This window comes from Amborella trichopoda, chromosome 9 (assembly GCF_054954075.1).
Source record: "Amborella trichopoda isolate Santa Cruz 75 chromosome 9, AtrichopodaSantaCruz75HAP2 v2.0, whole genome shotgun sequence".
In the NCBI taxonomy this organism is placed as follows: domain Eukaryota; kingdom Viridiplantae; phylum Streptophyta; class Magnoliopsida; order Amborellales; family Amborellaceae; genus Amborella; species Amborella trichopoda.
Window position 1 is genome coordinate 42,630,667 of NC_142344.1, and position 25,817 is coordinate 42,656,483.

At 36.9% G+C, this 25,817-nt stretch overlaps 1 long non-coding RNA gene across 6 annotated transcripts in view; it reads right to left on the bottom strand.

Annotated features, from left to right (window-relative positions):
- The window catches only part of LOC110007685 (uncharacterized), a 41,235-nt gene that overhangs the window by 11,299 nt on the left and 4,119 nt on the right, over positions 1 to 25,817 (bottom strand). The window contains exon 3 of one of the 6 annotated variants that reach the window (XR_016040569.1): positions 25,551 to 25,639. The exons of the other annotated variants lie outside the window; for them this stretch is intronic. This is a non-coding gene — a long non-coding RNA (uncharacterized LOC110007685). The remainder of the gene's footprint in view (positions 1 to 25,550; positions 25,640 to 25,817) is intronic. 6 annotated transcript variants of the gene reach the window in all.

Here is a 25,817-nt window from a genome sequence, read left to right on the forward strand (position 1 = left end):
GTAAATCGGATCATTGAAAGGAAAAATTTATAGTTGGGTTAACCCATCTTTTTGCAAAAAAGGTCAAAACTCGATTGAAAAATTAGCATGGAGGATTAATACCCTATTCTTTATATACACTAAGTGAACTCTCGACTGAAATTTGTGCAGAAGGCCTTGCTCTCTGCACAGATCTAAAACTAAAAAGGCAGCTAGAAAAACAAAGAATGACTGGAAGAAAAGAATTAGGAGATTTTTGTGAACAGTTTGGATTTAACACCATGCCTTCTTCCAAAGACAATGACAAAAGAAAATATAAAAGTAGAAAATATAGCAATAAACTAGGATCCAATAAATCTTCGGGCAAAGACAAGTTTTCTAAGAATTTTTTTCCAAAAAATAATAATTTTAAAGAACCAGGGGAAGAAGAAGGATACCTGTTTGTTATATTGCGGAAAAGTAGGCCATTATAAGAATAAATGCAGAATAAAGAAAAAAATAGATGCCCTACAATTAGTTGATAATATTAGAGATCAACTGTTTAATATATAACAAATAAGTAGTCTTCTGATAGTTCTTCTAGTTCTGAAATAGAAATGCTGATGGGAGAAATAGAAAACGAAGATTTGATTTTAAGTAGCCAGATTCAGATAATACTAATACTAATTGTTTCTGCAATACCCTTACTAAAGAAGAAAATCTAATCCTAGATATAATAGACAAAATAATTGATTCTGAGACTAAGCGAGAAGCTCCTATCCAATATATAAACATAGCCAAAATAAATAAAAAGCCTTCTCCTCCTTTAATTCGTACACAAGAAGCTTATAGTTTTACAAAAATTCTTAGGGAGTTGAAGACAAAAATAATAATAATCATAAGGCACCTACAGTCTCTGAATTAAGACATGAAATCAATGAAGTTCGCGATGAACTAATAAAACTAAAAAATAGGGTACAAATTCTAGATTTGGCCTGTAACCCTGAAGATAGCTCTGGCAATTTAGACGATGAAATAGAATTTAATACTATCATAAATAGTTATAAAAAGCCTCTGCCCCCAGAAGTAGAAGAATTTCTTCCTGAGGTAATAAAAGATGAACCAGAGTCTTCTAATATGGTACAAGATTGTAATTATGTGAGTCTTATTGACAAAGTAATTACCCAAAAATGGTTCACCATGATAAAGATAATTGTTCATAAATAATATAGTTTCCAGACCCTTGCTTTAATAGACTCAGGAGCAGACTGGAATTGTATAAATGAAGAACTAGTTCCTACTAAATATTTTAGTAAGACTACTCAAGTCTTAAATACAGCAGATGGAAGCAAGATGATTATAAATTATAAACTTTCAAATGTTGCAGTATGTAATAATGAAAATTGCTTTGAGTTCCCTTTTATTATGGTAAAAGGATTAAGCCAATCTGTAATCCTGGGAATACCATTTTTAAACATGCTATACCCAATAAAAATTGATAGTACAAGAATTGAAGCCAATATAGATGGACATAATGTGAAATTTGAATTTCTTGAAAAACCTAAGACTAGAGAAATTAACAATATCAAAGAAACAATTTTTAATAAAGAAAATTTTTTATATTACCTCAAAGAAGAAATTAAATATAAACAGATAGAAGCTAAGCTCTTGCTTCCTGAGAATAAGAGGATGATAGAAAATATTAAAAATAATATTGAGAGAGAAATATGTGCTGAACTACCAAATGCTTTTTGGGACAGAAAGAAGCATATTGTCATTCCACCCTATGAAACTGATTTTCATGAAAATAAAATCCCTACTAAGGCTAGACCAATACAAATGAACCCCCGACTCTTAGAAATTTGCAAAAAAGAGATTGCTGATCTATTGCAGAAAAGACTTATTAGAAAAAGTTCCTCTCCTTGGAGTTGCTTAGCTTTCTACGTGGAAAAAGCTTTTGAAATAGAAAGAGGAGCTCCCCGGTTGGTAATAAACTATAAACCGCTTAATAAAGCATTAAGATGGGTTAGGTACCCTATCCCTAATAAAAAAAGATCTGCTAGATAGGCTTATAAATACCTGTATTTTCTCTAAATTTGATTTAAAATCTGGATATTGGCATATCCAAATTATTGAGAAGGATAAATATAAGACTGCCTTTAATGTCCCTTTTGGGTAATATGAATGTAACGTAATGCCTTTTGGTCTTAAAAATGCTCTTGCAGAAGTCCAAAACATTATGAATGATAACTTCAACCCTTATACAAAATTTATGATCATTTATATTGATGATGTTTTAATATTCTCTGAAAGCATTGAACAACAATTTAAGCACTTACATATTTTTGTTAAGGCAATAAAATCTCCAGGACTAGTTTCAGCAAAAAAGATTAGTCTTTGCTAGACAAAAATAAGATTTTTAGGACACAATATCTTTCAAGGTAACATAATCCTGATTGATAGGGCTATTGAATTTTCAAATAAATTTCCAGATATCATCACAAATAAAACTGAACTTCAAAGGTTTTTGGGTTGTTTAAATTATATTGCTGATTTTTATAAAGATTTAGCCATTGATGCTAAACCATTATTTCCAAGACTTTGAAAAAGCCCACCTAAATGGACTGATATTCATACGATGGCAGTAAGAAAAATAAAGATAAAAGCCTAAGAATTACCTTGGCTTACTCTTTCTAACCCTGATGCTTTCAAAATAATTGAATGTGATGCTTCGGAGGTAGGATTAGGAGGAATCCTAAAACAAAAAATTGAAAATACTGAACAACTGGTACGATTCACTTCTAAAGTTTGGAATCCAACACAGCAAAATTACTCAACGGTTAAAAAAGAACTTCTTGCTATTGTCCATTGCATCACTAAATTCCAAAGTGACTTGCGCAATCAAAAATTTCATATCCGCACTGATTGTAAAGCTGCTCGAGATATTCTTAAAAAAAATGTCAAAAACCTAGTCTCCAAACAAATTTTTGCTCGATAGCAAGGTATTCTCTCCTCATTTGAATTTGACATTGAGCACATCACTGGAAATACTAATTGTCTTCCTGACTTTTTAACCCCTGAGTTTTTGCAGGGGGAGAGGATGATAGAAAACACCACCAACAAGGGAAAGGAAAAATAGAAGTAGTCCCTGTACCAAGTAGAGCTCTGATAGCCTCAACCTCACCAATAACACCCAATCAAATAATTAAAAAACAAGCGCAAGAGATAACATTCTTGCTTGAACCAGTACCAAAAACATCATCAATAGAAGAAAAAACGTAGGTTTTTGAAAACCTCTTTTATGCCCATTATGGTAATAGAAAATATCCATAGAGATAATGACCCATATGAAATACCAAATATTTACATGAATAAGTATGTACATCCAAATGATGGAGATAAGACTAGAGAATATTATGAAGCTATCCTCCTAGAAACTGGATCAATTACATTGGTCCACTTCTATAAGAAAAATACAAATATGATAGCCTACTCTAAATTCCAGATACGAAGAATACTCTCATATAAAGACTGGAGTATGGAACTTTCAAAACCAAGAAAAATGCAATCAGAAGGATTTACTAATAAATATTTTCAGTGCTTTGAATATATTACAGCCTGACATAAAGTATTTGCATTTCAAAATAATAATAACTCCCATACTTGGTTCATACAAATAAAGATACCAATAGTAGGAGAATTCCCAAACTGGTTTACAAATTGGTTCCGATTATGGGGTTCAGGGACCGAAATATTACCACTTAACATCCCAGCTTCTCAAAGGAAATTCATAAAATATAATAATAATGATACTAGAATAGACCTTCATATGTATTTCATGGCTCTATATCAAGTACCATGGATTATGAAATGGTTCTATCAAATAACAGAAGACTATACTAATACTTGGGAATACATCCCAGAGCTCGGAAGACAAATATATGTAAAATGGTGGGATGTATATGAAAATAAGACCATTAATCCCGAAAATATAAAATTGAAAAACATACCACTTGCACCTCCAAAAGAAGAAGTTAATATGATCACCTATATCAACAAAATGAGGCAACAAAATCCTACAGTTACGAAAGAAGAACTCAAACGAAAATTGTTGCAAATGTTCGATGAAGAAGAAGAAGCAATGTCTACATCCACATAGAATGAAGAAGACTACGCATAGGAAAATGAAGACATAGAGTATGGACAATCCCAAAGGGGATGAATAATCATACTACCATCCAGGATGAGAAGACTGCACTTCACAAGCACATGAGTCCTGCCAAAAGGTTCCTATCAACAAAATCGTTTCTGTCGACGAAATAGTTCCTGCCGACGAAATAGTTCTTACCGACAAAATAGTCATCTACCTTTCGATCTTGTCACCTTTTTTCTATTCACACCTTTCGATCTTTTCACCGACATCCTCAGACCCTGTAGCGGATCACATCCGTTAGCTCTATAAGGGAAGAAGAGGCTCATTTCAAGACACCGCGAGTTTTCCCCCTCAGTCTCCATTTCTCTGCAACCTCTTCTGCTCTATAGCCCTTGCATTCCTCTGCAATCTATTCTCTCTATTGTTACTCTACTCTCTCTCTACTATTACTCTGCCCACTTTCTACCGTTACTATACTCTTTCCTTACTGTTACTTTCTACTGTATATCTGGTGGTGTATCTAGCCAACCAGATCATATTGTGAGTGTGATATGTGTGACTGTAACTGAGACAATATGTCTAATTATTGCTCAGGATTGAAAGAGAGAAGAGTCATGCGGTGATGGCGCGCACCGCAGCATGAGTTGCGCGGCGATGGTGTGCGCGAGGAGGGTAAGCGCGCGGCAAAGGGAGGAGCGCAACAGGAGTGGTTGCACGACGGTAAGCACTGGGTGAAGTTGCACAGTGATAGACGTAGTAGAGGCGCACGACGATAAATGAGAAAAAGAGAAGGGAAGCGCTTTGCGAAGCAAAGGACGCATGGCGCGGCGAAAGGAAGAAGCGCACTGTGAAATGAAGGGCACACGGCACGCGCAAGTGGTAACGTCGTGCGAAGAATGGGCTATCGTCGGCTGGTCACTGCCACCTATGTTCCTAGCATGCATGAGTTGTAAGCGCCACTTAGAGAGTGCATGTTTACTTGAAGCCACGTGTTCAGATGTGCAAGCCTTTTTGCACCACTTGGACAAGCCACCCCACCTCCAAGAATACTTAAGCTTGCTCCCTCTCTCACGCCACTCATTTTCCCCTTCATCTCTCTCTCTCTCTCTCTAGGGCAAGTTGGGAGAAAGTTGCCATTGTTGGAGTGGGGGTGGAGCTATGCAAGCAGAGTTGTGAGAAGGCGCCATTATTGTGTAGGTAAGTGGATCCTTCACCATTGCACTATAGTCATAAGGATGCATGGAAACTTATGTATGTGAACTAAGAAATGGAAGTATATGTGTTGGGATTTTATGGTATGATGAATGTGAATGTTATGACTGAGGGCATGAATCATGATTGTGTGAGAAATGTATGTTTATGTGGTTATATTGTGAGGAAACTGTGATTACCATGTTCTTGGGCAAGAGATTGAAGTTATGGAGCATGTTCTTGAGGCATGCTTAGTACCACTGTGAAATTCCAGAAACTTACCCGTTTTTGTAAAAGGGTTTTGAATAGCCAAACGAGGTCCAATTTTCCTCAAATCATAACTATTGAAAAGCTATGTGAGTCTAGTAAAATGTTCATGTTTGGCCCTTATTGAAATTCTTTACAAAAAGGGAGATATATTTCGAATTGTGTGGGTAGGTCACTGTTTGACTGTTTTCTTAGATTTTGCACTAACCCTACTGTAATCACTAGTTTCCACCAAACCAATGAAGTCCAATTCCTGCCAAAACATAGTCATTTGAAAGAGCCTTGGAAGGACTAAACGTTGCATGCACAAATTATCTAATTCCTCATAGATTGGAAGATATGCATCATTTTGTGAAGATGTCACTGTTGGCAGTTAGATAAAAACCATAACTATCACCTTATTTGGAACGGACTTTTGAACAACCAAATGGAGTCCAAATTCTTTAAAATTGACCTTGTTCGAAAGATATGTGTCTTGGAATGCATTTTGGTTTTTTTGGAAATGTCTTAAATTCCTCACGGTTCTAAAGTTATAGCATTGTAAAGTAGGGTATGTCGTTGTTCCATGCACACAGCAGAGTACAGCGGCTTCTGATGAACCTTTGGGGGGTCAAATAAGATTCAACTATATTCAAACTATCTTCCTTTGAAAGATTGGTGCGTTTAGCACAAAAATGGTTCTGGAACCGTTTTCAAACTCTAATTGGTCCAAGAGTTACGACCCAAACTGTGAGCGCATGTCATGGTTTATGAATGCAAAAATTGTGCTATGTGCTTAAGTGTGATATTGCCATTGTTATCGTGATATTCCCATTGCTAATGCTATATTACCACGGATTATGCTACATGTGAATGGGTACCTACTGTGTGAATGATGGTACCATACTGTTTATGTGATGTTATGCTACATGTGAATGGGTACCATACTGTTTATGTGATGTTATGCTACATGTGTATGGGTACCTACTATGTGAATGATGGTACCATACTGTTTATGTGATGTTATGCTAAATATGAATAAGTACCTACTGTATGAATGATGGTACCATACTGTTTATGTGATGTTATGCTACATGTGAATGGGTACCTACTGTGTGAATGATGGTACCATACTGTTTATGTGATGTTATGCTACAATGGAATGGGTACTTACAGTGTGAATGATGGTACCATACTGCTTATGTGATACAGAGATGGGCACCTACTGTGTCAATGATGGTGCTGGCAGTAAAGATCTTCCGTAACTCCTCATGATAGGACATGAGTTAGGATGTGATTAGTTGGGAGGGTCTCGCCCCCCAGATCTATAAAGGCACTACGCATTGGGTCACCCAACGGTAGTATAACGCTCTCTCCTCAAAAGGGCATAGGGAGAGGGTCGTGTCTTGCATGGCCATTGCCTAACGAAAACCCCAAAGTGCGTTGGGGATGTGTGTGTGTGTGTGTGTGTGTGTGTATGTGTATGAGGATATTATAAAGTGGGGTACCCACTTGTCATTATCCTCCCTCCAGAATGAGGGTAGAGGTTTCATGCAATAGGATTGGCTTAGCCTGAGCAATGAGACTGCTACTTCGGGAGTCAGCCTTACTGGTTTTGTGACTATGATCTGTGGCCCTTACTGTTCGGCTTTAAGTAGGTGATTGTGACTTATGCACTATCTATGGAATTGATTTTATTATACTACTGTTAAAACGTTAAGAAGCATGTCTAGGGACTTCGTTTGGTACCTTGTGAATACGATCTCTGTACTATTTGCATATTGGAAACGCAAATATTATTTGCATGTTGGAAATACAGATGAGTCTGTACTATTTGCACGAGTCTGTATTACTTGCATGTTGGAGATGCAGGTGAAGATAGGAATACTAATTTCATGTAGGAGCTCTGTACTATTTGTATGTTGGAGATGTGGGTGAGTCTGTATTACTTACATGTTGGAAATGCAGTTCAAGATTATTTGTATGTTGAAGATGCAGTAGAAGATGAAAGAAGAAGAAGATGCAGGTGAAGATGGGAGAGGAAGAAGCGTTTCCTATTATTTGCATGTTGGAGATACAGGTGAAAATGTGAGAGGAAGAAGATGCAGGTGAAGTTGTGAGAGGAAGAACCCTTTCCTATTATTTGTATGTTGGAGATGCAGGTAAAGATGGGAGAAGAAAAAGATACAGGTGCAGATGGGAGAGGAAGAAGCCTTGGAGATGCAGGTGGAGAGGAAGAAGATGCAGGTGAAAATGGGAGAGGAAGAAACCTTTCCTATAGATGTGTACTATTCGCATCTTGAAGATGGGAGAGGAAAAAGCCTCAGACATGCAGGTGAAGATGGGAGAGGAAGAAGCCTCAAAGATGCGGATGAAGATGGGAGAAAAGAAGATGCAATGAAGATGGGAGAAAAGAAGATGCAGGTGAAAATGGGAGAGGAAGAAGCTTTCCTATAGATGTGTACTATTCGCATGTTCAAGCTGCGGTTTCCTATAGATGTGTACCATTCGCATGTTCAAGCTACGGTTTCCTATAGATGTGTATTATTCGCATGTTCAAGCTGCGGTTTCCTATCGATGTGTACTATTCGCATGTTCAAGCTACGGGTGAAGATGAGAGAGGAAGGAGACGTTCCTATACTAATTGCATGTACGAACTCAAATTGAATGTAGGAACTCAATGGGGATGATACTTTCTAGTCATGTTTATTTTATATGTAGGAACTAAATGGGGATGATACTTTCTAGTCATGTTTATTTTATACTCAGTGGATGGACGGCTGGCCAAATAAATAGTTTATTTACTCTTTTCTTTTTCTCTAAATTGACATGAAGAGTCTCATTGCCAAGAAAGTATAAATAAATAGTTTATTTACTTATTCTTTTTTCTCTAAATTGAGATGAAGAGTCTCATTGCCAAAAAAATATTTAGATGAAGTAACTTTATGTCCATGTACTTACAAAAAATTTGAGATCAAAAGTGTGATTGCATAGAATATATTTAAATGAAGTGTATATAAAGAAGGAGGATATTGAGATTTTATTTGGCCTTTCTACTTGCATATTTTGAACATATTTTATATAAAATGCTCTGTTTGTTAAATTATTATTATTTGATGTTATGGGGCTTCGATCAGCTTTGTTATAAAGAGAGAGGGGTCTTGAAATACAGCGCAAATTGTGTCTACTAACCAAGGGAATGTTTTGGTTAAGAAATTTTCAAAATAATTCTCAACAAGTTTCCTTCAACCATGAGTGCACAATTATGCAAAGGAGTGAGAACGTTTGAATGTAACCCTTTTATAAATCGAATGTTGTTTACACTTCGATCTGTGCCGATTTCTGTAATGAGATTTACTCAAATCTTAGGAAAAACTAAGTTATTTTTTAGACGGTAGCGAAAGTGGGGTTGCTTGAATTATGGGCTTCGAAAAATCCCAAATCTATACAGATCCGGTCTTTTTCTGAGTCTACTGGCAGCGCCAGCACCAAATCCGTATTTAAAATTAAAAACACTTACAAATTTAATTAAATCTAATAATAAATTACTTTCCAGAAAAAATAAAATAAATCTGAGAATTAAATAAAGAAAAACAAACTAAATTAAACAATGAAATATATACTTATCTCTCAAGACCCAAAACCGGAGTTTCAGGCTTAGATCAGGCCGCTCTTCCGATTTATGTGTAATAATCATAAAATTTCAAAAAAAAAAAAAAAGAGAGAAAAAAAACTTTTATAAGTGATGGTCCATATAGGTATGATGGTCCTTAGGGACCATCACCACTTTTTGTTAACCTTTTACCTTCCCTTTAACACGTCCCTTAATTGCGTGGGACTTAAAGCTTTTACGTTTAATATAAACGTTACAACTCGTGTATGAGGTGTAACTTCATAAAATATTATTATAAGGTGTCGTAAGAGTTTAAATACGAGAGGCGAAGACTCCCACCTTAGAAAATTTTGAGGTCTCTCTCTCTCTAACCGAATTTTTATCGGAAGCTCCCTCTCAAAATATTTTAGGTAAGTGAACTCATTATCTTGAAAAATAATTTGTTTTTTTTTTTAAAATGAAATGAAATAATTACTTTTGCTTATTATCACGAATTTTAGGCGCGATAAATTTTATGCGCAAGGAACCTCATTGTCTCGAAAAATAATCTTTTTAATAGAATTATGATATTTTATCTATGTTAGAAATTTTAAATGCTATAAATTCTTAGAAATAAATTTATTTATTTTCTTGTCTATTCTTAGAAAATTTTAGATACTGTAAAATTATTAGAAATAAATGTGATATTTCACCTTTTACTAAAATTGTGAGATTCTTTCTACTGTTTTTTAATATTTAGACATTGTAAATTTCATGTGCAAATTACTGCCTTATTATTTGAAAACTGATATTTTTGCAATTGATTATAGCATTGTCTGTGAAATATTTATTTGCGAATTGACATCCCATAAATTGTGATGATTCCATATTCTTGAATTTCTATAAGAATCTTTCTATACATTTAGATTGGCAATTATGCTAGAATGTCTTTACGAACTGCTACCTTTCTAAATTTGAGCCCAAAATATTTGATTGGTTATTTTTGAAATGTTATTGAAAGTGACTTTTATTAATGGTTTCAGTGAAATTCATATTAATGATTTCAGTGATATGTTGAGTACATGATATTGCTGCTTTCGAATGTTTAAAGAGATTTAGAAATACTTTAAGTATACAAGTGGACTCATTCGGTTCGCCGGTGAGGTATAAGTGGACCTATCCGGGACGCCGGTAGGGATTAAGTGGACTCATCCGGTACGCCGGTGAGGTATAAGTGGACCTACAGCGATTCAGTGGACCTATCTGGGACGCTGATAAGGATTAAGTGGACCTATCTGAGACGCCGATAGAGATTAAGTGGACCCATCAGGACGCTGATGGGGTATATAGGTGACCTACTTGGGAGGCCAGTAGGGTATTTTGTGAAATCTTTTGAATTATGCATTGATGTTAAAATGTGATATGCATTTCAATTATTCGGATTATACTTAATTATGCAGTTTTAAAAGTGAAACTGTTAATGGATTCCTGTTAATAGATCTCCTTTTTGAAAATATTGATATCTTTCATTCATGATTATTTTTAGGATTATGATGATCACTTACTGAGTAGCCAAACTCATCAAATTATGGTAAACATTTTTCAGATTAACTGCAGTTTTATTTTGAGTACTCTTCAAGGGCAACTTTGGAAGATATTTAGTTGTGCCTAAGCTTTTTTTTGTTACTTTGTAAGAATTCGCCACTGTAAATTTGTCCTATTAAGAGATGTATATATGTTTTGACTGTCACATCTCAGGAATATCAGTATTATAAATTCTTGGGGTGTGACAATTACAGTATCAGAGCAATAGGTTTAAGATTCTTAAGAAATAAAAAAAAAAAAAAAAAGAATATACTTAAAATTGCATTTATTGCATGTACAGAGTGGGATGAAGTCAAGATCCAGAATAGTTCAAGTTATTATAGAAGGAATAAACCAAACTTTGGAAAGTATGGTTGCTCTAATGCAACATCAAATGGAAAACAACAATCCACCCAGGCAGTCAGTTACGAGAAATGGTAGGAGTGATATCGAACAATTTAAGAAATTGAACCCACCTTCTTTTAAGGGTGCTGTAAACTCACTAAAAGCCGAGGGATGGATTATGCAATTGGAGAAAATATTCAAGGTAATGGAATGTCCGGATGATAGGAAGGTGTCCTTGGCAGTTTTTATGTTAGAAGGAGAAGCACAACATTAGTGACGAATGGCAAAAAGAGTATTGGTTAAAGAAAATAAACCCTTGACTTAGGAAGTATTTCTAGAGACATTTAATGAAAAGTATTTTTCGGATTTTATTCGAGACCAAAAAGAAATGGAATTTCTGGAATCAATCCAAGGAAACCGGACAGTAGCACAGTATGAGGCCAAGTTTACTGAATTGGCCAAGTTTGCACCACATATGATTAACAATGAGGCAAGAAAGGTGAAAAAATTTGAAAGGGGTCTCAGGCAAGCTATCAGAAGCAGGATATCAGTCTTGAAATTGAAAACTTATGCTGAAATAGTAGATCGAACCCAAATTGTCGAAAAAGATTTTGAAGATTACCAAAAGACGAAAAATCAGAAAAGTCATGTTAGACCCACACCATCTAATCGACAACAGTTTGAAAGGGCAAACAAGAAGCCAAGGCCCTTACCACTTCAGAGCCAAATAGAACCATGTAAAAAATGTGGGAAAAACCACAGATCCAGCCCTTGTTATTGGAATACCGGAGCCTGTTTTGAATGTGAAAAATTGAGAGACCAGATTAGACAATGTCCTAGCTTACAGATGTAACAGCTTCCAAAGCAGGAAGAGATAGCTCAAAAGCCTCAGATGAAGGGAAGAGTATTTGCGATCACCGAGCAAGATGCTCAAGCCACAAAATCAATGATCCAAGGTACTCTTATTATCTTCCAAAAAGTAGCTCATGTTTTGATTGATCCTGGATCTACTCATTCATTTGTGTTATCACACTTTGCATGCCACTTAAAGGTAGAACCAAAACAATTAGAATACATTCAAGAGGTAGCCACACCGATGGGAAATTCAATTAACACCAATATAGTATACAAATCATGTGTAATAAAGATAGAAGAAAAGGAACTGTTGGTTGATTTAATACTCCTCGAAATTCAAGATTTTGATGTAATCTTAAGCATGGATTGGCGTTCCGCATACCATGCAAGTATTGATTGTTTTAAGAAAATGGTTACCTTTAGTATTTCGAATCAACCAATATTTTACTTCAATGGTATCAAAGAAGACTCCCCATCATATTTAATCTCCTGTATTCGAGCTAATCGTCTCCTTTGAAAAGGGTGTCAAGGCTTTCTTGCCTATATCAAAGAAAATAGGAAGGAAGAGATAAATTTGAATACCACTACGGTTATCCGAGAATTTCCCAACGTTTTCCCTGAAGAATTGTCAGGATTACCGCCTGATAGGGAAATTGAATTCTCTATTGAATTATTACCAGGGGTGGCCCCAATTTCTAAGGCACCTTACAGAATGGCACCTGCAGAACTTAAGGAACTTAAACAACAATTGGAAGAATTATTAGATAAAGGTTTTACCAAGCCCAGTGTCACCTTGGAGTGCTTCGGTATTATTTGTTAAAAAGAAAGATGGGACCATGAGATTGGGCATTGATTATAGCCAGTTGAACCAAGTGACAGTGAAAAATAAGTATCCATTACTTAGAATTGATGATTTATTTAATCAATTACAAGGATCACAAGTATTTTCAAAAATTAATCTTAGATCTGGATACCATCAGCTTAAGATTAAAAGTGAAGATGTTCCCAAGACAGCTTTTAAAACAAAGTATGGCCATTATGAATTTTTAGTCATGCCTTTTGGATTAACCAATGCACCGGCTGCATTTATGGATTTGATGAATCAAATCTTTAAGCCCTTTTTGGACAAATTTATTGTGGTATTCATCGATGATATTTTAATTTATTCCAAAAATCCGAAGGAACATGAGCAACATGTAAGAATGGTATTGCAAATATTAAGAGAGAAGAAATTATATGCAAACTTAGTAAATGTGAATTTTGGCTTGAACAAGTGACATTTTTAATGCAAGTCATATCAAAGGAAGGTCTATCAGTTGATCCTTCAAAGGTTGAAACCGTTGTTAATTGGAAACAAGCAAGTAATGTGACTAAAGTTCAAAGCTTTTTGGGATTGGCAGGATATTATAGAAAATTTGTAGAAGAATTTTCTCGAATCGCAACCCCATTAACTCGATTGACAAAGAAAATGTCAAATTTGAGTGGACAAGTGAATGTGAGAAGAGTTTTCAAGAACTAAAAGTTCGATTAACTTCAGCACCTATTTTAACTATTCCTGAGTGGAGTGGGGGATTTGTGATTTATAGTGATGCTTCACATAAAGGCTTGGGCTATGTATTAATGCAATATAGAAAAGTAGTGGCATATGCATCCAGACAGTTGAAAGAATATGAGAAAAAATATCCAATTCATGACTTGGAGCTCGCTGCAATAGTATTCACTTTGAAAATATGGAGGCATTATCTATGTGGTGAGCAATTCGAAATATACACGGATCATAAGAGCTTGAAATACCTCTTCTCTCATAAAGATATAAATATGCGGCAAATAAGATGGATGGATTTCTTAAAAGATTATGATTGTACAATCCATTATCATTCAGGAAAAGCGAACATTATGGCCGACGCTCTAAGTAGAAATCTACGGGAGTCTTAGCTCATCTAATGATCCAAGAAATGAGATTGTTAGAGGACATAGTCGATTGGCATTCGACTCCGTCCATTAATAGTGTGGTAAGTATGATTGCCAACATTAAGGCAGAACCCTAATTAATCCAACAGATCCGATTGGCACAAAAGAAAGACCCTCAGCTTATAACAATTATAGAAAAAGTGAAGCAAGGAAAAAGAGATGAATTCTCTATATGTAGTGAGGATTTGCTAAGATTCAAAGGTCGGATTTGTGTCCCGAATGATGAGAGTGTGAAGAAAGCTATTTTGGAAGAAGCACGTCACTCTCGTTATACGATACATCCCGGAAGTATTAAATGTATTAGGACCTGAAGAAAACCTTTTGGTGGAATAAAACAGGTAGCACTATTTGTGTCTAAGTGCTTAACATGCCAGCAAGTAAAAGCTGAACATCAAAGGCCCGTTGGGTTGTTGCAGCCTTTACCCGTGCCAGAATGGAAGTGGGAGCACATTTCTATGGATTTTGTTTCTGGCTTGCCTAGAACAAATTCGGGACATGATAGCATTTGGGTCATTGTGGACCGGCTGACCAAAGCTGCTCATTTTCTGCCTATTCGCACAACGTATACTTTGGATCGAATGGCCCAGTTGTACATTAAGGAAATAGTGCGATTGCATGGAGTTCCGATCAATATTGTATCGGACAGGGATACTCGGTTTACTTTTAAATTCTGAGCTAGGCTACAGACAGCCATGGGGACGAGACTCACCTTTAGCACTGCCTTTCACCCTCAAACTGATAGACAATCGGAGAGGACCATCCAAACCTTGGAAGATATGCTGAGGGCCTGTGTCATTGACTTTACAAGAAGCTGGGATGACCATTTACCCCTTATTGAGTTTGCTTATAATAATAGCTTCCAAGCCAGTATTCAGATGCCACCATATGAAGCCCTGTATGAAAAGAAATGCAAGTCACCCATCTATTGAGACGAGCTGGGTGAAAAAAAGCTTTTGGGGCCAAAAATTGTCTAGATAACCACAGATAATATAGCATTAATTCGTGAAAGGCTCAGGACAGCTCAGAGTCGACAAAAGAGTTATGCCGATAACCAAAGGAGAGATCTTGAATTTGAGGAACGTGATCGAGTTTAACTAAAGATCTCACCAATAAAAGGTATTATGAGATTCTATAAGAAAGGAAAGTTGAACCCACGTTACATCGGACTATTTGAGATCCTGGAAAGAATCGGAGGTATCGCTTAAAGACTTGCCTTACCACCCGAATTGGCAAACGTCCATAATGTCTTCCATGTATCATCGCTACGAAAATATCAATCCGACCCATCCCATATCGTGAAATATAAACCTTTACCGATCAGGAAGGACCTATCCTTCATTGAGCAGCCAATTTTGATACTAGATAGAAGGGTGCAAGTGTCGCACAAGAAGGAGATTCCTTTTATCCGTGTATTATCGCAGTACCATTCAAGAGAGGAGTCGACTTGGGAACGAGAAGACGATATTAGAGAAAAATATCCCTATCTTTTTCAGTAATCAGGTACACAAATTTAGAGGACTAAATTTCTTTAAGGAGGATAGAATATAATAATCCTAAAATTTCAAAAAAAAAAAAAAAAAAAAGAAAAGAGAGAAAAGAAACTTTTATAAGTGATGGTCCATATAAGTATGATGGTCCTTAGGGACCATCACCACTTTTTGTTAACCTTTTACCTTCCCTTTAACACGTCCCTTAATTGTGTGGGACTTAAAGCTTTTACGTTTAATATAAACGTTACACCTCGTGTATGAGGTGTAACTTCATAAAATATTATTATAAGGTGTCGTAAGAGTTTAAATACGAGAGGCGAGGACTCCCACCCTAGAAAATTTTGAGGTCTCTCTCTCTAGCCGAATTTTTATCGAAAGCTCCCTCTCAAAATATTTTAGGTAAGTGAACTCATTATCTTGAAAAATAATTTGTTTTTTTTTTTTAAATGAAATGAAATAATTACTTTTGCTTATTATCACGAATTTTAGGCGCGCTAAATTTTATGCGCAAGCAACCTCATTGTCTCAAAAAATTATATTTTTAATAGAATTATGATATTTTATCTATGTTAGAAATTTTAAATGCTGTAAATTCTTAGAAATAAATTTATTTATTTTTCTTGTCTATTCTTAGAAAATTTTAGATACTGTAAAATTATTAGAAATAAATGTGATATTTCAGCTTTTACTAAAATTGTGAGATTCTTTCTACTGTTTTTTAATATTTAGACATTGTAAATTTCATGTGCAAATGACTGCCTTATTATTTGAAAACTGATATTTTTGCAATTGATTATAGCATTGTCTGTGAAATATTTATTTGCGAATTGACATCCCATAAATTGTGATGATTCCATATTCTTGAATTTCGATAAGAATCTTTCTATACATATTAGATTGGCAATTATGCTAGAATGTCTTTAAGAACTGCTACCTTTCTAAATTTGAACCCAAAATATTTGATTGGTTATTTTTGAAATGTTATTGAAAGTGATTGTTATTAATGGTTTCAGTGAAATTCATATTAGTGATTTCAGTGATATGTTGAGTACATGATATTGCTGCTTTCGAATGTTTAAAAAGATTTAAAAATACTTTAAGTATGCAAGTGAACTCATCTGGTTCGCCGGTGGGGTATAAGTGGACCTATCGGGATGCTGGTAGAGATTAAGTGGACTCATCCGGTACACCGGTGAGGTATAAGTGGACCTGCAGGGATTAGATGGACCTATCTGGGACGCCGATAGGGATTAAGTGGACCTATCTGAGACGCCGATAGGGATTAAGTGGACTCATCAGGACGCTGATGGGGTATATAGGTGACCTACTTGGGACACCAGTAGGGTATTTTGTGAAATCTTTTGCATTATGCATTGATGTTAAAATGTGATATGCATTTCAATTATTCGGATTATACTTAATTATGCATTTTTGAAAGTGAAACTGTTAATGGATTCCTGTTAATAGATCTCCTTTTTGAAAATATTGATATCTTTCATTCATGATTATTTTTAGGATTTTGATGATCACTTACTAAGTAGCCAAACTCATCAAATTATGGTAAACATTTTTCAGGATAACTGCGGTTTCATTTTGAGTACTCGTCAAGGGCAACTTTGGAAGATATTGTAGTTGTGCCTAAGCTTTCTTTTGTTACTTTGTAAGAATTCGCCACTATAGAATTGTCCTATCAAGAGATGTATATATGTTTTGACTATCGCATCTCAGGAATATCAGTATTGTAAATTCTTGGGGTGTGACATTACGCTACCATCTCCTTTTTATGGATGCCTTTTGTTTGTTGGAATTGGTAGATCTAAGGTTCTTTGACCAAGATCTAGAGTTACTAAGGTAAGGGAAAAGCTGAGAACTTTAGGTAGGGTCTACCTAGGCTTTTCTTAGAATTGGAGGAGAATTTCTTTAGTTTTATAAGGGTTTTAGGATCTCTGGAGGTTGAATACAAATTCTAACATTTTCTCTCATTCTTAGGGATTTTTCTTAATTTTTTAGGAATTTTCCAAGGGACTTTCCTATTTTTGGTATTTTTGGGCGATTTTTCTAATTCGAAGAATTTCTAAGGGATTTCTTTGTGGTTTCTGGTTATTTATAGGGTATTTATAGAAATCAATTGGTGATTTTCCTGATTTTTTAGAGTTTTTTGGATTTTTTTTTATTTATCTTGAAGTTTTGGCCTTATCTAATTAAAGAAAACGCGTTTACTACATCATAAAACGCATTAACTGCATCATAAATGCCGCCTCTGGTCCTGTCGGGCCGTTACAGCCCGGCCCGAGGCCTAACAGTTGGGTCTCATAGGGATTAAATTGTCATTTGTTAAATATTTTTATCCGTAGATCCGATTCAAGCGATTCTTAGACTGTTGGAAAGCTATTGGGCTTCAAGTTGTGATAGAATTTGGGTAGTTTTGGGTTAATTAAATTGGGTCTAGGTTGCTTATGGTTTACTAAAGTTTGTGTGGTCCTTTAAGACTAGAATCGAGGTTTTTAGGAGTTCCTTTAACCAGAATTTCGAGGGGATGTCAACTGTTGCCCCTCTTTGGCATTCACTTAGGACACCAAGTGAATGGCAAAGAAGTAGACACCTAAGACACGGTGGGAAGGAAAACATTTTTCGATGGATCATTCTTTTGAATGACCAGTATCCCTTGGGTAAGCGGTACGATGCTTTTGATCCGTAAGACATCGAACTGACACTGCTATCTTTGAGTCAGTGCGGTTGAGAGGTCTCTGACAATCGAGATCCGAAGTGACAGTCAACAGGAACCGTACTATCTTTGACCCGGTGACGCTCCTTGTGGTAGTCACTCCAATACTACATGGGAAGTTACCAGTGTAGTCATCTTCTACTTTAGACCTTTTTCTCAGGGTCTGATTCTCCAATCGAATGAGAATTTGATTTAGAAGAAATGATGGGATGATGAATTTTTGGCGAATTGAACTTCTTGTTCATCTTTGATTCTGATTCTTGGGGTTCATAAGTTCAGGATTTTTGGTATGAGAACCTATGGATTGGTCTCTGCTTTCCTAAGGGTTTGCAAGCATGGCAATCCAGGATTTTGTAGTAGCGGACGCATCATATCCAAGCCTCCATGAAATTCCTTTGTTTTAAAAAAACATTTTAGAAAGTTTTGAAGATAGATTGAATTTTCAAACAGAAACAAAGTTTCAAGCTCCGTTTTAACCAGAGAAATTAAGGTTTTTGAAAACTCACGAAGCACATAGGGGAAATTTTAAAGATAGATGAGAAATTTTGAAAAACAAGTTTTGGTAACAGTTTAGGCTCATGCTATCATGGAGCTCTCTCTTCTTTTCTTTTTTTTCATGAGCTTGTCAAGCCTCTACTTGGGACTTTCAGAACGAGGAATCAGTAAATACTTCATCATCTTCCAATCTTGGCTCTTATGTCACAATTCAAGGAAGACTTTTTCTTGTTTTTTTGAGCAAACCGGTGTCTTGGGTAATATGAGATGTGCTTCAAAGTGCTCAAAATATCCTTGGACTTCCAATTTTGTTCCTCCACTAGTATTCTTTTGAAGTTCAGATAGTCGAACCTCTTCAAGTTTTACTTAGATTGATGCCTTCCTTTGCTTTCTGATACCATTCTGACTTGAAAGGAGAAGAACTTTTGGAGATTTTTTAGAAGAGACGAAAAGATAAAGAGTTTCTATTTTTCTATCGCCCTGGGGTCCCTTCGGATTTTCAACCCTGTTCCACTTCCCTCTTCACATTATTCCACTAGAAAACCTTCTTTAGGTCCTGATACATTTTTGTACTCCCTGGATGTACCGTATAACGGGAGTGGTATGCTTCTTCCAAAATAGCCCTTTTTACATTCTCATCATGCGGAACACATATCCGATCTTTAAATCTTAACAATTCATCACTGCGCATCGCGAAGTCCCCTTTTCCTTCCAACTTCATTTCCTTGAGAATTTTCATGAGCTGATGATCTTCTTTTTGTGCCACTCGGATTTGCTGAAAGAGCTGGGGCTCTACCCTTAAACATGAAATCATTCCTACCCCATTACTAAGAGGTCGAGTTGGGTGCCACTCTACGATATCTTTTAATAGTTTCATCTCTCAACCCATCATATGAGCCATTGATACCATGGGCTTCCTACTCAGGGTGTCAGCTACAACGTTTGTCTTACCCGAGTGGTAATTGATGGTACAGTCTTGATCATTCAACAAGTCTATCCATATTATTTGTCTCATGTTCTACTCTTTATGAGAAAACAAATACTTGAGGCTCTTATGGTCAATAAACACCTTAAATTAGGTTCCATACTAATGATGCCTCCAAATTTTCAGGGCGAAAACCACAGCCGCAAGCTTTTAATCGTGAGTTGGATAGTTTGTTCATATGGCTTTAACTGTCGAGAGGTGTAGGCTATGACCTTTCCCCGTTGCATCAACACACATCCAAGCCCTTTATGCGAGGCGTCAGTGTAAACTACAAAATCCTCATTCCCCGCAGGCAAGGTCAGAATCGGAGCTGCAGTTAGTCTCTTCAACTCTTGAAAACTTTTCTCACAAGCATCTGATTGCACAAACTTTACTTCCTTCTGGGTTAGGCGAGTCAGGAGAAGTGCTATCTTTGAGAAACCTTCCATAAAACATCTATAATAACCCACTAGTCCCAGAAAGTTGCGGACTAATGACACATTTATTAGTCTTCCCCACTCAAGTACAGGCCCGATTTTACAAGGGTCAATTGTGACCCCGTCCTTAGAAACAATATGCCCAAGGAAAGCCATGCTCGAGAGTAAGAATTCACTCTTACTTAACTTGGCATACAGCTTTTCGGACCTTTAGGTCTGGAGGACCATCCTTAGATGTTGTTCATACCCATTCAGATTCTTCGAGTATACCAGAATGTCATCTATAAAGACCACCATAAAATCGTCTAGAAAGGGTCTAAAAACTCAATCCATTAGATCCATAAAGACAGCTGGAGCGTTAGTTAATCCAAATGGCATTACCAAAAAATCATAGTGACCATACCAGGTCCTAAATGCGGTCATGGGAGCATCTCCTTCCTTAACCCGCAGTTGATGATAGCCTGATCGGAGGTCAATCATGGAAAATACTTGGGCCCCTTGAAGTTGATCAAACAAGTCATCAATTCTAGGTAAGGGGTACTTGTTCTTTATCGTGACCTGGTTCAGCTGTCTATAATCAATGCAAAGCCTCAAAGACCCATCTTTCTTCCTTATAAATAGAACATGTGTGCCCCACGATGAAACGCTGGGCCGAATGAACCCTTTATCCAATAATTCTTGTACTTGCTCTTTCAGTTCCTTTAACTCTGTTGGGGCCATCCTGTAAGGGACTTTAGAAATGGGAGCAGTACGAGGGGCTACTTCTATTTCAACGTTTATCTCCCTAACTTGGGGCAGAGAGGTTAACTCCTCAGGAAAAACTTCTAGATATTCCCTCACCACTGGTATCTTCTCTAACATAGACTGGACATCCTCATTTTCCACCACATAAGCCAAGTATCCAATACATCATTTGGCCAACAGGCGGGAAGCCCAAAAGGCCGACATAAGGTGTAGAGGGGAAACATCCTTAATGCCTATGAAATTCAATTCAGGTTGATTCGGGTGTCTAAAGGTTACAGTTTTATCATAACAATTCACCGTAGCATGGTGTGTGGACAACCAATCTATGCCCAAAATAATATCAAAATCCTGGATATCTAGGAGTTTTCGTGCCTCTATGTCAATAATGTGCAGTGCGAACCTCAAAAGTTCAACAAACTTTGTTGTGTATTGTTCCATAGACATCTTTCCTTGCTGCAGCTCTATAAATTCTACCTCCTTTCTTTCTCTCACCGAGTCAAGAAAATACTTCTCATAAAATGCTTTCAGGAAGTTCTACCAAGTTGTTACAGTTCCTGACCTCTCCCGAGACTGCTTTACTGAGCCCCACTAGTACTCAGCTTCTCCTTCTAGCATAAAAGTGCCCAGTCTCACTTTCTGTACAGTGTAGGACTTCAAAAATCTTCTCTACATGTCCTCTCCACCTTTCAGCTTTCTCTACTCCCCTATGCCCCACGAAAGTCGAAGGTGCCAGCCTCCTAAATCTCTCTATCAACCCACTATCACTTTGATCTGGGCAGGGGTAGACGGGGTCGGCATCGATTCTCTCATCATCCGGGTCATGGCCCCTAGAGTCCTGAAGAATTCATTGAAAGCCTCGGTATTCTCGTTGCTGGAACTCGCATTGTTGGCACGAGTCCTCGTCATCTAGACCTAAAACACAAGCACCCAGCTACTAATCTATCCAAAAACTACTCTAAGGACACTTCTAAAACTCCTAGGCCAATAATCCTATCCTGGATGCTCTGATACCATAATCAGTCACGACCCCGCCCCCGCCCCCGACCCCATACCGTACATACCAAAGGCCGATTGAGTGCGGGACCCCGACATGAGGTGGCGAATGCCACTTAGGTGGGAGTGGCACAACACATATAACAAGCAGAATCAAGAGCAAACCACGAAATAAAAATAAAATCCATTCATCAAGACATATATCTTAACCAAAAAACAAAGTCATATCCATTTACAATCATTCTCCAAAAGTTCTTTACAATCAGTTTAAGGCATTAATGGCCTACAACATACAAGGTAAACATAAGACAACATCTCAGTGGTGCTGCCACCAAACACCTACTATAGAAAGCTTCTCAGAAACCCTTCACCAAGCCCTAAGCTTTGAGCGCCCCAACGCCTGAACAGTTGCCCTCTCACTAGGGCTAGGAACTATCACTTTACAAGGATGAAAAAGAAGGGAATGAGCTAATAGCTCAGTAACTAGATCTACACCATTGCATTCTGACCTATAAATGATAATAGCAAATAACAGTGTTCACTAATTTACACAGATATCGAGAAAATTTTCTCTATTCATGCCCTTCAATACTTTAACAGTGTAAGAGTATATACAGTTCAATTATAGAAGAACATGCAGTGTATAAGCCATCAATCATTTACTCTGTAGCTGAACAATAATGCCGATGGATCAAAACTTCACACAGTACACAATAGAAGCTAGAGAAGCCTGCTCTTGAAATTGAAGTTCTATTGATCAGGCCAAGCTAATCCTATAGCTTAGAACCTCTACCCTCGTTAAGGAGGGAGGACAATGACAAGTGGGTGACCCACTTCATACTGTCCTCACACACACACCCATCCCCAGCGCGCTTTGGGGTATTTGATAAGCAATGGCCTTACGAGTCATGGCCCTCTCATTAGCCCTTCCGGCGAAAGAGCGTTACACTACCATTGGGTGACCCAATGCATAGTTCCCATAAAGATCCAAGCGGGCACGACGCACCCTGTTATTCAGTTTCACTGCCTAACCCCCCAGTCCTATCATTGGGGTCAAGGTACAATTAGTGATTGCCGACATAACAATATCCAACTATCAATGGGTATCCTATTGCATAGTGGTTAGTGTCACAATATATCACAGTATAGCAGTATCACAGTGTTAAAATAGTATAACATTACCCACTACCAATGGGTGTCCCATTGCATAGTGGTCAGTATCTTAGTAGATGACAGTATCAGTATCACAGTATCAAACAGTACAACAGTACCCACTACCAATGGGTGTCCCATTGCGTAGTGATCAATATCACAGTGGCTCACAGTATCAGTATCACATTATCAAATAGTATAACAGTATCCACTACCAATGGGTGTCCCATTGCGTAGTGGTCAATATCATAGTGGCTCACAGTATCAGTATCACAGTATCAAATAGTATAACAATACCCACTACCAATGGGTGTCCCATTGCGTAGCGGTCAGTATCATAATATCAAACAGGATAACAACACCCACTACTAATGGGTGTCTCAATACATAGTGGTCAATATCATAGTGGCTCACAGTATCAGTATCAAACAGTATAACAGTAACCACTACCAATGGGTATCCCATTGCGGTATCAATATCACAGTGTATATGCAAAATCAAACAATAATTTCACATATATATTAATGTTCCTGTGTAGGCTGTTCAAAATTAATCACAATATCATGGGCATGCATATATAGTATTTCAAGACAGTTGATTTCATTTCCCATGTTCTGATTATTCATTATACCACTTGTATAATTCATGCATAATTTGGGGATATACTATTCATTTCATCAGGGGTGTACATATACTAACAGAGGCATGATATCCGACTCACAAGAGATCCCAATTAAATCTCAATATTAACTTGAAATAGACCTTTATATCAATTAATTGATAGCGATTTGCATCTATTCAATCATTATTTGATCAATCAAAAGTGTAGTGTGAAAAGGACTACAGTTCTAAATTTTCTGCAATTCCCCACAGTTTCATACTGTCATAGGAAGGGACATAACTTTTGTTCTATTCAAAAATTTGGGGATGGTTCCAAAACCAAAATTGTAATAGACACGTATATCTTTCAAATGGGGGTGATTTGAAAGCGTTTGGACCCTGTTTCACTAATCAAAAGCTTTGTACAATGGAAGTATATTATCTGAAATCTGCTGCACATTTGTGACAGTGAATGTCTCACTTAGCAGAATTATAACTTTCAATCCATCAAGCAATTTAAGATGGTTTCAAAACCAAAGTTCGAATGAAAACACGTATCTTTCCTACAAATGCAGTTTGAAAACATTTGGACTCCATTTGAAAACACGTATCTTTCCTACATATGACCGCCACCAATAGCCACTGACAGTCAAGATAAAGCTTTTCTTTCCAAGCTCAGAACTTTAACTGCCAGTCCCGAGTGCCCAGCCATTTGCTCTAAAAAATTGTAGGTTATCGCTCTACATCGAGAAAATCAAAGGGGTGAGCTATAAAGCCCGGTAAGCAGATCAACACCATGTATTCTGACGTCAACAATGACATTTATAAACATTGTCCAAAATTCAAGCAGGTGTCACAGCATGGAGTCATGTATCACAATTCTGTCGTAGTGGTGGAAGAAGTGTAAAGTAGATATCAGGAAATCACACATCACATGAACTAACATTTACCCCATCTTTTCATCAAAACAACATATTAGAAATTTAGGCGAAACACATAGAGCATACAGGCAGACATGTAGTGCATACAAACAGACACACAGCGCATACAGGCAGACACATAGTGCATACATTCAGTCCTATGCACCTACTCCCAAATTAGAAGTTAAGTCAATCCTATTACTTAGGACTTCTACCCAGACTCAAGAGGGAAGACAATGACAAATGGATGACCCATTTTGTAATGTCTTCATGCACACAATCCCCAACACGCTTTGGGCCTTTTGATAGCCTATGGCCTTGCAAGACACGACCTTCTCCTCATGCCTTTCCGGCAAGAGAGCGTTACACTACAAATGGGTGACCCAATGCATAGTGCCCATAAAGATTTGGGGGGCACGACCCTCCCAATCATTCGACTTCACATCCTAACTCCCGTCCTATCATTGGAATTCAGGGGAAGATCCTAACTGCCGGCATAACTTTCTTATTATATCAGAACATATTACACTACCAACAGATAACCCGTTACGTAGTTGCATAGTGTCTTATTCAGTAATTTCAAAATCTCATGTCATACTACAAATGGATGTCCCATTGCGTAGTGTTTCATATCTCTATCTTATCATATCCAATCCCCACTACTAATGGATGTCCCATTGCATAGTGATTCACATCATAGTCTTATCCTATCATATCACAACTATGCACGTGCATACTCATAAGCACTCACTCATACCCAAGCATATATCATTATAATTTTTCAAGAGTTCATGAGCATTCACTATATTATAAGCATGCACATCCAATAATTCATAACATAACAAGATTTTCAATATGAAGGCCTCAGAAAATTAGGCCTAACTTCCATTTCATGGGGATTTTAGTCATGGTGTCAAAACCCAATTTGAAAATAACTCATCTACTTTTCATTTAGAAGTGCTTTAACCTTGATCAGATACATATTGGTTAGTGAACAGTCTTTCATAAAATATATAAAATTCTGAAAATTCCACTGCAACTCACAACAGTGACATATGCCTGCAAATAGGGGCATAATTCTCACATTATCAAGAATTTCAACATGGATCCAAAACTAAACTTGAAATAGACATACCTATATTTCTTTTAAAAGTGGTTTGAAGTCATTTGGACACCATTTTTTGAGTCAAACGTTCAGTACAATATGAGCTACTGTCCTGGAAACTGCTACAACTGATAACAATGACATGTCTATAGAAACAGAGGCACAACTTCCAAATTATGAAAAATTTCGACATGGTTTCAAAACCAAATTTAAAGTAGACACATAATATTTCATTTAAAAGTGATTTTAAGTCATTTAAACACAATTTGTATAGCTAAACGTTCAGTAAAATATGAG